Genomic DNA, 13,745 nt, shown 5'->3' on the forward strand with positions numbered 1-13,745 from the left:
GATTCTTGCTGCAGAAATTACATACTGGGTGGGTTTAAGTGTGATAGCCCTTCTCATGGGTTTGTGACAAGTGCAACTTCATTAGGTTTTTTTTGTAACCAAGAGAGTGTAGTGAATACTTGTGTGTTTCTGCTTGTGCTTTTAAAGAAATCTGTAGTGGCCAGTAGCAGGCTTCTTTGTCATGGTTTCTGTTCTTTTGAATAAGTTGCTATCTCAGGTTTTAGTCTTTCTTTTCCTTTGCATGCAGGATCTGGATATATTCTTGTAAACTATTGCATTAGTATATGAGATTTTTCCATTATCTCTGCACTCAGACATGCATGCATACACATAATTGTATTCGGGCGCTCTCTGTCACGTGGTTTACGTATTACTGGTTTGGAAACGGATTTGGTTACACGATATCTGTGAAGGTGGTATGTATTGACAGTGGGATTTTTTTGGCAAGTAGTGGCCACTGAATTGTTGATATCTTAAATCGCTTCATACTTTCATCTCTAACAAGTTGAAAGCATTCATGTGATGTTTTGCTGCATTATGTAGACAAATAGGAACTTCTTGACTAACTTGACCTCTTCCCGTGGCTCATGGAGTTTATCAGTTTCAGTTTAGCAATAGCTATTGAGTTATAGATTGTATTGAAAATTTTGTTGAACTGGGAGAGAAATTGGTCAATTCTTCCATCTTACTGCTTTCAGACTCAAAGGCTCTTCTGCTTTATTCACCCTTAATATACACGGAAGAGTGTCTAAAGTGAATATCAGAAAGACAAAGATCTGAAAGAAGTTTTGGTTTTGTACTACATTCAAGGTAAGACTTTCAAAATTGTCCGTGATCAGATGCCAAAAAGCATGAATAGTGAGACTTGCAAAATGGGACTGTTTCTGAGTTCTTGGCTTCTTGCACATTATGCTATTCCTGCAGACTATTATGACTATTTACTAAGTACTAAATAATTTGTTGAAATGCACTAATGATCAGAGGCATATAAGCTGGCAGTGGCTGTGTTCCTTAACTAAAATGGTCAAGTGAGTTGCTACTTGTATCTAGTGTTTACTATGCAGAGCTGTCTTTTTGGTAGCATTAGGTGTTTCTAATTCTAAAACTGATATACTAAATTGCATGATACAATATGGAATGTCTTACTAAATTGGCAGTGTCTTAGTAACTTTTTTGTTTACTTTTTATTCCTGTGCTGAGCTTATTGTAGTTCTCTGTGAATGCAGAGAACGAATGGAGTGAATGCACTGGAGTGATATTTTGGTCACTTTCAAAACACTGGGAAATAATTGGGAGTCAGAGGGCAGGTTTGCTGCGTTTTGGAGGGAATGGTAGATGCATTTCTTTCAATAAAGCCATAGCTTCAAGCACATGCACAGGCGGCACCTGTCTGCAAGTTAAAACACTGATCAAGTGGTAGGAGCCATTAACATCATTCAGCAGTGATGCCATTGGCTTCGGCTTACATGCACAGTTTGACAAAATGTTATTAATGTTTGTTGTGTCATTCTCACACCACTCCCAGGGAAGAGTGGAGGATATATATATGAGGCCATGAAGACGATCAGAGGGCTGGAGCACCTCTCGTGTGATGACAGGCTGATTGAGTTGGAGTCGTTCAGCCTGTGGAAGAGAAGGCTCTGGGGAGACCTGGTAGCAGCCTTCCATTACCTAAAGGGGGCTTACAAGAAAGCTGGAGAGGGACTTTTGACCAGGGTGTGTTGTGACAGGACAAAGGGTAATTGCTTTAAACTGCAAGAGGCTGGGTTTAGATTAGATAGTAGGAAGAGAAATTGTGGCTGCCCTCTCCCTGACAGTGTTCCAGGCCAGGTTGGATGGGGCTTTGAGCAGCCTGGTCTAGTGAAAAGTGTCACTGCTAATGGCAGGTAGGTTGGAACTAGGTGGTCTTTAAGGTTCTTTCCAACCCAAACCATTCTATGAAGAATGGAGAGGCACGTAGCTGTCCATTGCAGAGATAGTACTTGTGTAAGAAGGGAAATACAAGGCCGTGGTATCTGGTTATAGAAGGGACGTTGGAGACATTCACATGTAGTCACTCAGAAGGACCCATGAGTTATTTTGGGGACTAATATAGAAGCAGCACTTAATATAGGCAGCTGGTTGCCTAATGCTAGCAGTTTTGGGGAGGTGGAAACCTACTGAAATTGGCATTCATTATACTGCATTCAGCACCTATTTGAAGGCTTGGATCAGCAGTCTTCTATTCATGTACCTATTTCTGATTTTTTTGTGACTATGGTTTTGTTTTTTATGTAGCAGGTTTTACTGAACTATTTGTGTAATCCCCAAGCTAAATGTCTTACTTTTTCTTTTTAAACTGCTAAATTCATCTGATTCTTTCAGTTGTTGCTCTGCACAAGCATGAATACTTAAGAGTATTCCTTTGTGTGCCATGATTATTTTATGGATACATAGTTTAATCCAGATAGTTTGTTGAACTAGTATAGAATACATGCAGGATAAGCTTTTTATGTAGTTAAGTGGTAAGACTGAGATGTGAGTTTTGGAATATAGAAATCATTTTAAAATGTCTTAACATGTTGTCTATAAATGGGATGACAGAGTAGGGTGTTTGCCCCCTTGCTACAGTTAATATAGTTTTTTAATACGTCTTTGTGCTAAGATGTTCCCATCACCATTCAGTCCAGCAAGGGCATGTCTTGCAGCCAACCGTGTCCAGGAGCAGTAGTAACCTTTGGTGGAGCTGGTGATGGTGTCTTAATCTGTGTTATCCAAATTTGCCTGCAGCTGATGTCTGAAATGATGAGTCGTATAAAGTGAATGTTGAATTATTAACATGCTTGCTTTCCCGGAATCCTTTTTGCTGTCAAGTCTATGTAGACCTATCGTTACTGCATTGACTGCCTGTCATGTCCTTAAGCACCCTCTCTAATAGTGATTTCTTGAAAATCAGCATGGTCTTCTTGTATGTTACTTTTAACCTTCTTATTGACAAAATTGCCCTTTGAATTTTTACAGGTGTAGTTCCACACGTATTGTGATACTTGCATAGTGGCAAAACTAATACAGTTTTTACTCAATAGAAATATCCAAAAGTTCAGCATTGAAATATATGTTGCAAATTGAGAGTTTAAACTGTATTGATTAAAAGTGAATCCGAGTGATTTGTTGTGGAACTGAAGTTGCAGTATGAATTGGACAAAACTTTGAGTATTTAGGCTTGAAAGTTGCCAAATGGCTGCTTTGTGCCAAGTACTCCTCTGTTTAGATGACAAGTGAAGCAGTTCAGATAGCCTCAATGCAGACACCTGAAAAAGATTCCATGTGTCCAGGCAACGATACTGGAGCCTGCTGCCAGAAAAAAAGGTAATGGAAATTTGCTTCACTCTGCAGTTCCTAGAGATAGTAATTTTTTTGATTAGACTTCAGGCTTTTTCTTGAAAAGTTTCTCTAGCCTGATGGAAAAGTAGAGCATGCTATAAAAGAGCAGGGGGGGAGTAGGGTGTCTTCTGATGTAGTCTGAGAAGTCATCTGTGATCCAAAACCTAACCTTCTAGACTGTACTGTGGATTGAATATCATGTGATTACAGGTGTAATCTGTTATGGTATGGGAGTATATAATTACATATCACATAAGATCAGCTGCTTCTCTTCAGCATTTGTTTATAACTACCTTAAAAATGCTTTGAGATATGCCTTATTTGACATGAATCAAATCAGTTCAACCAGGGTGATTTAGGAAGATGATAAATCTGTTTTGGTAATAAGGGAGTGACTTTCTAAACAGATGGATCCTCTTAAAAATTTTTAATTGCCTTTATGTTTATAAGCACTAATTCTCTTAATACTAATACCGTGCTCTTACTGAAGTAACTTTACTAGTAATTAGAAAAATTGTCTTAACATGGAGGAGACAAAGGAAAAAATTGTTCTAAAACTGTAGTCGAGGTATAAAAATAACTGTGTATTTTAACAATCCCTATTTGGAGCCTTCAGTTCCTGTATTTTACAGAAAGTTAGTTCTTTTGAAAGACTGTGTGTGTGTAGGCTGTGAGTTGACATAACAGATGCTTGAATTCTCTCTTTCCAAGTCATGTGCTTTGCAGTAAACATTAAAATGCCTGTAGCATCATAAGTGTTAATAATTGGCTGCTCGTACTACTGGTGTTCTTATGTTACCAATTTGAACGTGATGGTGATTTTATTGTGGTGTTGAACGACCTCTTTTACATTTAATTTAACTCCTGTTGTGTATAAATTTAGCAGGTGGTAACATGGCTAAAAAAAGCCGCAAATAGATCCAAGTGGCTAAGTAGTGTGGCAGAGAATTTATGCCTTCTGTAACTGTCTGCACATCAGCAGTGGCCAAGATTTTTTTTTTTAAATGCTGTGATGGTTCAGTCTTAGTACCTTTATACCTGAAGACTTACTCTTACAAGATGAGGGAAGAACCTTCTTGGAGAGAGAGGAAAGTCCTTCCTCTAATCACTAGTATCATATATAAAGAAATAAAAAGCCACTCTTGCTATCCCTTATAAATTTGATATAACTTGATTTCTGTCATTGTCAAACAAATCAATATTGGGGAATTGCTGCTGAATTTTCTGTACTTGGTGCTAAGTGAAATATTGTAATTTTGATGTTTTTGCTTATTTTTCACCCCACTTGGTGGTAAGTGCCTTCTAAATTTTGTATGTATTTGGGGTCTCACTTAGGGATGTATGTGTTATATGTGTAAGATATGGAAAGGTGTGATGAGTTGGCATGCATGTATTGTAATGGTTTAATTCCTCTAATAGACAAAATGGGATGCTATTGTGCCTTTGAAAATCCTTTGTGGGATATTTGTTTTAAATACAGAATCTTTACAGAAAGACACGTATAAACCAGGTTTAAGTTTTTTTTTTCTTTCAGAAACAGCAGAAATATGATTGGGATATTAAGGATAAAGAATTCCTTATTGGCTTCAGTGACAGTAGCAAGACTTGATTCAAAAGCTGACTTGTTCTAAATGCATTGCTGGCCACTAGGAATGAGGGTGAGGTTCTCTACCCAGATAAAAAATAATTTTGGGGGACTCTGACTCTTAGCTGGCTTAAAAATCACTGAATACTGTTCAGAGAAGAATTAATCAAGATAACCATCTGCATATAATCTGTTCCTCCCCTTTGTGACCATTTCATATGAGACAATATTAAAACAATATTAATCTTTTGAAAACTGTCAGACTTTAACTGTATCCTACAACTAAAGCATCTTAAATTTTTGCATCTGTCCCCTTTGCTATCTTAGCAATCAAAGTGTACAGTCATGTCAGGTTTCTTACCTACAGTGTAATGAAGTTTGTGACAGTGAAGTTTCTTTATTGTTCAAATGCATGTACTTGCTACTGAATTAGCTGATCTGAAATATGGTGCTTCCTCTGATTTTCCTGACAACTGGTCCTGTAGGATTTTTTAATTTTTTTTTTCTGACAACCGATTCAGTAGGAGGTTTTTTTATGGTTTTATGCTAAAGCCTTTCTTTGAAAGGCTTAGCTAGAAAGGCCTAAGCCTTTTCTAGTGCATGATCAACAGAGAAAGTTTTTATTTGTAAGATTACTTCTGAATTTGGTTAATACCATATTTTGCTAACACTTTGCTCTTTGGGGGAAAGGAGTGACAGACTCTGGATGCCCTTTAGTACTGCTGTAGGAGGTAGAGTGGGTGAGACTGAAGTGAGATGTGATTTAGGGATATGCTGTTTTGGCCCAGAGGACTTCAGAAGAGATGTGCCCTGTAATGTTATCAGCTGACAGGTGTGGTGGGTTCTTTCTCAGAACATTTAATTAGTGTTCAGACTGAGATTTCTGCTGGTTTTATGCAGGTGGACATTTACAAAGTCTAAGTAATCCACCTGTAGTGACTGTATTTTTTAAAAACATCGATTTGAAGGCCAGGTGTTAACAAAGACAGCAAATGGACAGATGGTTTCAAACTGATTAAGTAGCTATTGCTACCCAGGTATTCTAGCTAGTAATGTGATAATGAATTTACCTCATGGGGAAACACTATAGAAATGTGCTGAAATGATAGGCACTGCAGTAATAGTGAACATCTTAGGTTGCCCGTGCACATCACTCTGTGTCTGAGCTGGAATTTTGAAGGCCTATCAGGAAGATGAAGGTTTGCAACTCTGCCCTTTGCTTTAAGAAAAAACACAAACTCATACAGAATAATACAGGTGCATCTTCCTCAATCTGCAACTCCTGGATTGCTGTGGAAAGCAAAATGTGCATCTAGAACTTTACTTGCATTGCAGTGATTCTGTACAGTAAGATAAAAGCTAGTTAGAAACTTTTGCGAGCTTTTCCCTAGAAAGTCCTAGCAGCCCCAGTAAACATGTTTGTTCAAAGTCCTCTGCTTACAATCCTTTGTTGTTTTAATTGATTTTTTTTTTTAAGAAAGCTGACGTATAAATGGACTACATTTTAAGTCTTGAAGATAATTCCTTCTCTTTAGTTCAGCTAAAGATCAGATCACTTAAAATGAAAGCGTTTTGTACTTGGATGTTTTTACTGAAGCATGGTAGATGGCCTCTCTCTTCAGCCTCATCTCTTCCTAAAGCTGGCTGTTTGAAAAGCTGTCCGACATAACTGATGGAGAGATGATTCCACATTTCTCTGCTTGAATTACGCTAAGCATAGCTCTGATCTGTTACAGAGGAGTAAGTGCTTGCCAGTAATCTCCCAGTAGGCAAATACAGATTGCGTACGTGCATTGTGAATCCCAGTAAGGCTGGCTTTTGGTATTCCTTCATCTTCTGCTTGTATAATTCAACCGAGTTTGATTTACTCATAAGATGGATGAGCAGTCTGTGCTTCAGGCGTTCACTTGTACCAGTGTAACTGTCTGTACGTCTGCTCAGCCACACACATGGAAACGGGAATGAGCTGCTGGGAGCAAATGCCACTTAAGCTACCACTGCTGCCATGACATCTGCACAGCTGTAGTGCAAATTTACTGATCTGAAGTTTACCTAAAAGTGAGTCACAGAGTTTAAGAGTTAAGAAGGTGCCTTACAAATACATTTTAAAGACAGGTCTGCAGGAAGAAAGTTCAGAATAGCTTTTGTAGTATGTATCAAAAAGTCCACCATTTCTGAGGTGATATTTTAAAGTATGGACCTAATTAGAATGCTAAACCCATGATATTATCAAGCTTTTAGGTGAGTGTAAAATATGGTATAATAGTGGCTTCCTGTTGGAAATTCAGCATTTAATATTTCAAACGACTAACTGGCAATAGAAGTTTGAGCTGCAAACTTTAACCTGCTGAACTAAGCTTTCACTGGAATCCCAAGTAAATGTTCCAAACCATTTAGATTTTTAAAAAGTCCTGGGTGTTAATTCTAAAATACCATGGAAAGATACTGTTACACTTTTTACAAAACCATAATATTGTATTAGCTGCTTCAAATAGGATTAAACTTGCTTCATAGAATTTTTAATTTTGAACTTTAGTTCATTCTGCTTCCTTTAACTGTTTAATATGAATATTTTAGTGCAACTTCCATGTTGAAAGGGGGGGGGAACAACAAAAAACCCTACACCCACAGAAACACAAATCAAGAGCTTGTCCAGTGTTGGTTGATTGACAATGTTTTTATGTAGAACCAAGGATCACTTAGCGTATATAGAGAGAATTAATTACCCTTTTATTACAAAGGATGAACAACTCTCTCTTTAGGGTGAAAGTTGTACCTTTTCTCAAGTAATTAAGTAGATATTAACTCCTGGTTTAGTTTGGGATTTGTCATACAGGTAGGAAGAACTGCTGCATGCAGTTAGAGCACTAGTGTGTTCCCTTGGTCTGTGCTCTTGCCTTCCCAGAAAAATCAGGTAGCCTAATGAGTGCCTCTCTTAGGAAAGGGATGTTATCTTACCTTTACCATATGCTGGGAACATGCAGCTGGGAGGTAGCAGTTTATTAGCTAACCTGTGGCACACACTAGTGCTCTTTTCCTTCTCACTCCTGCTGTCTTTTACTTCTGCAAAGTCTTTCAGTATCTGTGTGGGTCACACAGATACACAGAGTTCACAGTTCTGGAGGATGATATCGGGGGTGGTGGTATTGTGCTGTCATAAGGTCAATCATGGCCCATTAGATCATAGCTCTTTCTGTTCACATTCAGTCAGTGAGGTGCTTCGTTTGTGTACTTGTTTTAAAGCAGCAGTGATTTGGTTGCCCATGAAAAGTCAGAGTCATAGCTGGTTGTGAGGCAGAATAAACCCAGTGTTTATCTGGTGCTCCTCTGACCAGAGTCTGGAAACTTGCAAAGGACTGGATGTTGTAGTGGGTTTTGGTTGTTTAAACATTAGAATTCAACTTGAGGATCATTAGTGCTTTGCTACTAGGGTTATTAAGTGCGTATTTAATCATCAGGAATACCAGCATTTGATGCCTACCCTTCTGTAAAATAATATGGTAGGGTTTTTCAAATCTCTCTGGATTTTTTTTTTCATGTGCTTATTTTGGGATGTTTGGTTTAATTCTTCAGCAATGAATTACTTACGTTGACTTTAGCTGTATGGTCTTTACCTTCTGAAGCAAATACTGTAAATGTGGTGAAATTCAAATTCTGTATTAGCCAAGGAATATTTAAGTTTTACTCAATTAAAAACTATTCTACTTGTAGGGTGCCGGTGTCTTAGTAGCAAAAAAGTTTACTGAACTGACTTAGTCCTACTCAAATATTTTTATTGTATTTGTGTTTACATACTCCAAAGATTTAAGTAGCTCAAATGAAATGCTGAATACATCTTGTAATTTTGTTAAACCTTTGATAAGAAAGATTCAACTTTATTCTTGTGATGTAGTTTATGATCAGCAATCTGGACAAAACATTTACATTCGTTCATGTGAGTGTTTTCTGCACAAAAATTATTAGGGGCTGGATATAATAGCTTGATATCCCAAAGCTGTATCATGAATCTAAGTGTCATATGAAGGAAAAAAGTGTGGAGCTTATTTGGAGAGATAAGAGTCACCACTGTGCAGAATTGAGTAGAAGTAACGTCTCCTCTTTGTGCTGTGTTCAGGGGTGGAGTATGTATCTTTGATATGGTTTGAAGCTGGCTCCCTGCCAAGTCTCCAAACCTTACCACCAGAAGTCCCCCAACCCCCCCCCAAACCTCAGGGAGAAGAGGGAGAAAAACAACCAACTAAGAAAAACCCGAAATGAGAGAGACAGCTAAAGTGATATATATATATATATTTACACTTATGTTACAATTGAAATATATACAATTTAAAATATATACAATTTCACAAGGAAAGGGGAAGGGGGAAGGGAAAGGGAACAAAACCAAAATAAAATATATATATATATCTATATATCTCCCAATCAGTAGCCCGACTAAAGAGTTAGCAAAGAAAATATCCCACCACTCTCCTTGGGACAACCGAGAGTCGCTCCGGGACAATCACTGGCAACCTCCGTCTCCCAAGGTCGACAAGGCCTTACCAGGCCTCGCTCCCCAATACAGCAGACTCAACAGCAGGGAACCTGCACCTCCAAGCCGCTGGAAGGAAAGAGGGCGAAGGCCTCTCCTCCTTTCTTCTTATAGTCTGGCTTACGTAAAAATCATAGGGAATACTGGGTAAATCTGGCCCCTTCCTTGGTTACAAACTGGTCACCAAGGAAGACTTAGCCCAAATCACCACAATCTTAAACTGCTTTTGTGTTTTGGGACACTGAATACTGTATTTCTCCCTTGTTTATAGCTATATGCATAGATAGAATTTGTATAAATAGAAACATATTCTGGAGAAAAATGCTCTTAGCCCAGAATACCTGTTTTGAATCTGCCCTACTGTAAGCAACCTGTCTCCTGGCTAAAAGTCATCCCTGTCTAAGGAATGTTCTCTCACACATCCTCTGTAGAGTAGCATTTGGGAGGCATCAACTCTCTTGCTTCTGAAAAGCAAAATGCTTATCTTCTGGGCTGCTTTTGTGAGTTCTTCTCTTCTAAAGGCCACTGGAGTAACATCAGAAGCACTGAGGCTCCTGAACACTTCATCGTGCAAACACCCTGTACCCTCCTAGTTGGGGGGATCTTTTGAAGGTGGGAGACAGTGCATGGAGGGAACTGCTTTCTTGTCACATATTTTGTGTCTATGCTCTAGAACAACCTGTATTTAGGAGAAGGGAGTTTGGCTATTTTGTGCGACCTTGTGAGTCTGTGCTCTCCATGTTTTGTTTTTTTCTCCAGAGTTCTTGGATGTGGAAACAACATTTTTACTGAAACTTTTTAACTTTGTGGAGGGGGCTTTTGCCGTGTAGTCCGATACAATGATTTAGTAGATTTTTTTTTTTTTAGAACTTTTTTAGAGTTCATTAATGATTTAGTGGATGCTGCTTAAGGTGTAGTTTCACAATACTCTGAACAAATCTGAATTGGCAGCAGCTCCTGGTTCTGCATTTCTGTCATTGGCATTTGTCTGATCCTGCGTTTCCTAAGCTGGTTCAGAGACCTCAAGTAGCAGAAAATAATTGAATTTTTCTGAATTAGTTTGGTTCCTTGAACCATCCATCCTGTTGTACTGCCTGAGAGAATGTTGGTGAAAATACAGGGCTTACAGCAGTGTAAAAGTTATGAGCATTAAACTTACTGAACCCTTACAGTTCTTCAAACGTAGCAAAGCAGTCCTTTTTAGCAATTTTGTGCTTATGACACTTTTTGGTAGTTGAAAAGCACTATTTAGTGTTTGAAAGAGACAAGCCATAATGAAATGTCATAGCTCCATTCTTCGATCAGCGGGCTTAAAGTCAAGACCTGCAGTAGATCCTCTTTATCACTCATTCAACTCGTCAGAGTGCTGTAATCAGTTTAAAATCTTCAGTGTCACAATAAGGCTTGTATTTCCCTGGTGCCCCAGACAAAGCTGGCTGTTATGCAGAATTCTTCCTGCAATAATTCCTTTTACTAGTGTACTGTCATGGTAGCTTTTGTAAGATGCAGTGGTTTATAACATTAAATATGTAGTCCCTGATCCATGAAGGAGTTTGGGCATTTGCATCCTGTTCAAAACAATGCATAGATGCTTTTGTAGATCCACACATCTGAATTCTTAGTTACTTGCTACTTTTACATTTTAAGCTGAATTTATGGTTAATTTTATAGAAACTATTTTTAAAGAAATATAATGATTCTTATTTCAGAGGATCTGAAATACATTTGCAATTGAAGCTTATTACTTTTGTTTTAAACTCTTGTGCATTTTTACGTCTAATCATGCAGAATAAAAAGCTTAGAAATTACATGTGCTACACATGGTGGGTTTAAGTCTTATCAAGCCCTCAAGGAGTGTACCTTGTTATTTGAATAGGTGAATAAAATTAAGAACTAGCAGAGTGATGTTAGGAGGCATGCAAAAGCTATTCCTTCTGTTACTGAATTTAGGGATTTGAATGGCAGGTAGTTGACTGAAGACTTTTTAAGTGCCTGTCGGTGTTGGTGAAGGAAATAGAGAAGAATTTAATCTGATACTTTGTTAGCATGAATCTTGAATGTGACATTTAGAGAGTGTGTTGAAAGGTCTTCTGACATCCAGGTGTAGCTTTAGTTCAAGCACTTCTATTTAGGAAAAAGTTATATTCACGAAAAAATTTATGTACAAATCTGTTGTGCACCATCTGGAGTAGCTAACTGCTTCCTTTGTTTCTTTCTAGGAAATATCAAAATAAAGCAGATGTTGTGTCCTGTACTGTTATCTCAAGGTTTTGCAAGTCATTCTGTTATGTGCTTCTTGGCAGCAGGAATGTAAACTAATTCTTACAGCACTGAACTAGAACCTTGACAAGGTTACAGTTACAGGTAAGAACAAATTATGCCACTCTGAAATTTGTGAGAACATATAGTTGCTTTTACTTTGACTGTGTTTTAATTTGCAATTTGTATTTGACCATGGATTAACAGAAATTTCAGAGCATATTGGATAAAACTATGTGTTTTTTCTTCTCTAGATATATTTGAATTTTCTTTAATGCTATTTTTTAATAGGGAGGAAATATAATTTCAAGTATAGCTTCTTTCTGTTATACAAAGCACTGTTAATTAATTGGGGGAAGAAATGTAATTTTTCACCACCTAAAACGTGTGCTGACCCAGATTTTGGGCAAGGTATGTTCTCACACAGAAGACTGTACAGGGTCAGTAAAAAAGTTATGTTTTGCTGCTGTGTTGGGATCAGCTTACTGTCTGCATGTGGCTTTTTTCCCCACAAGGTCTGCATTTTTGTAAGAGCACTGATAGCAGCAGTACTGCTTAAATTACCTGTTTTAATCAGTTACAGAAAATCTCTAAATTTCTTGACAAGGTCTCCTGTAGCTTCAACTCTTGAATCACCTTTTCAAGGGTAAAGGTTGATGTCTTTTTTCCAGGTCAGTGAAAATGTTTTGACTGCTGGTTTTCTATCATTAACTTTGTCTGACAACGGTGGAGATAACTGGTCACGCTCTTTGTCACCTTCTTCTGAACCTGTGTGTAGGGAACTAAAAGTCAATGTTCTTTTACTCTGACTTTTTAAAAAAAATTATAAATTCAGTGGTATAAAACTATAGTAATGGAAAGAAACCCCACATCCTCCACAAATACCTGTGACAGAGATTGCATATTTTGGTTTTTATGTTTCTGAAAGATTTATTTCAGTTTTTAAACAGGGACTATGTGTTTTGAAGACTGTCTGTGAAATAGCTTTCTTGCATGTGCCCAATCTGCAGAATCATGATCAAGTGAAGGCCTTTCAGTCTTGATTTTGCATTTGGGTGTCTTTGATAGAGTGGCTTGCCACTTGTCAATAGTGGCAGGCAAGAGTCTGGACTGTTGTTATGAAGCAGTCTAATGTGTCCTACTCTGAAGTTCAGTAATGCATAGGGTCATAAGTCAGTGACAGGTTTGTGCCAAGGAGGTGGCATTGATTGTTCTGCTACAATGAAAGAAGGGTTCAAACATGGTTTGTTTTGAGGGTTTCTTTGTTAGTGTTGTGTTGATCGAATCCTCATACTTATTTTGCAGTGATGTAACATGTTGAAAAAAGGCACAACTCTTCTTATACTGTGCCAGTCAGACTTAATTTGAGTGGACCTCTAGTATTCATGTGGCCCAACCCTTGTGTCCAGCTTCCTGAGATTTCTGTGTGAATCAAGAAGTCATCCCTCAGTTATGTTAATAAAGGTGTATTGGTTTACTGTGGTTTCGCAGACTACTTATTCTGGTCTTTCAGACCTGTTTGGGAACAATTTATTGATTATATGAATTGATGATTCATTGCTGCCTTATTATCACCAAAGGTTGTCTGAAACTTTCTGTAAAGAAATTGAAGGAGGTAAGAAAAATTATCTGAAATGCCTAAATTTAGAATAAGAGAGAACTCATTCCTGGTGACATGCTGCTTCATGCTAATGAGTAAAATTCTTCAGTTTTAATATCAGTAGTGTATTGGATAAACTTTGGTTCGGTTTCTTAAAATCTGAGGTGCTATTTCTTTAACAAAAACCTGGCTGCTGTTTGTTATATTGATGATTAAGAAGGACCAAGCTAAATTTACACTCAAAATAATTGGTCTCTTACTGAATTTAGAGAACCAAAACGGTGATTCTGCATAGAAATAATTATAAACTTTGGTAATGAAGGATCACTTTTATACTTGGTCAGTTCTTTGTAGTATCCAAGGGCCACATGTGCATCTGTTCTGAACAGCCCAGTAAAGAAGTGAGAACA

General features: G+C 37.8%; 1 protein-coding gene across 5 annotated transcripts in view; it reads left to right on the top strand.

The window, feature by feature from the left end:
• The window catches only part of PPM1B (protein phosphatase, Mg2+/Mn2+ dependent 1B), a 62,661-nt gene that overhangs the window by 15,525 nt on the left and 33,391 nt on the right, over positions 1 to 13,745 (top strand). For 2 of the 5 annotated variants that reach the window (XM_027641418.1, XM_027641421.1), the window contains exons 2-4: positions 699 to 810; positions 3,001 to 3,348; positions 11,696 to 11,840. The gene's annotated coding sequence lies outside the window, so the exon portion shown is untranslated. The remainder of the gene's footprint in view (positions 1 to 698; positions 811 to 3,000; positions 3,349 to 11,695; positions 11,841 to 13,745) is intronic. The other 3 variants (XM_027641422.1, XM_027641420.1, XM_027641419.1) reach the window with 2 other exon arrangements.

Source organism: Corapipo altera, unplaced genomic scaffold (genome assembly GCF_003945725.1).
Source record: "Corapipo altera isolate COAL_440 unplaced genomic scaffold, ASM394572v1 48b, whole genome shotgun sequence".
Classification (NCBI taxonomy): Eukaryota; Metazoa; Chordata; class Aves; order Passeriformes; family Pipridae; genus Corapipo; species Corapipo altera.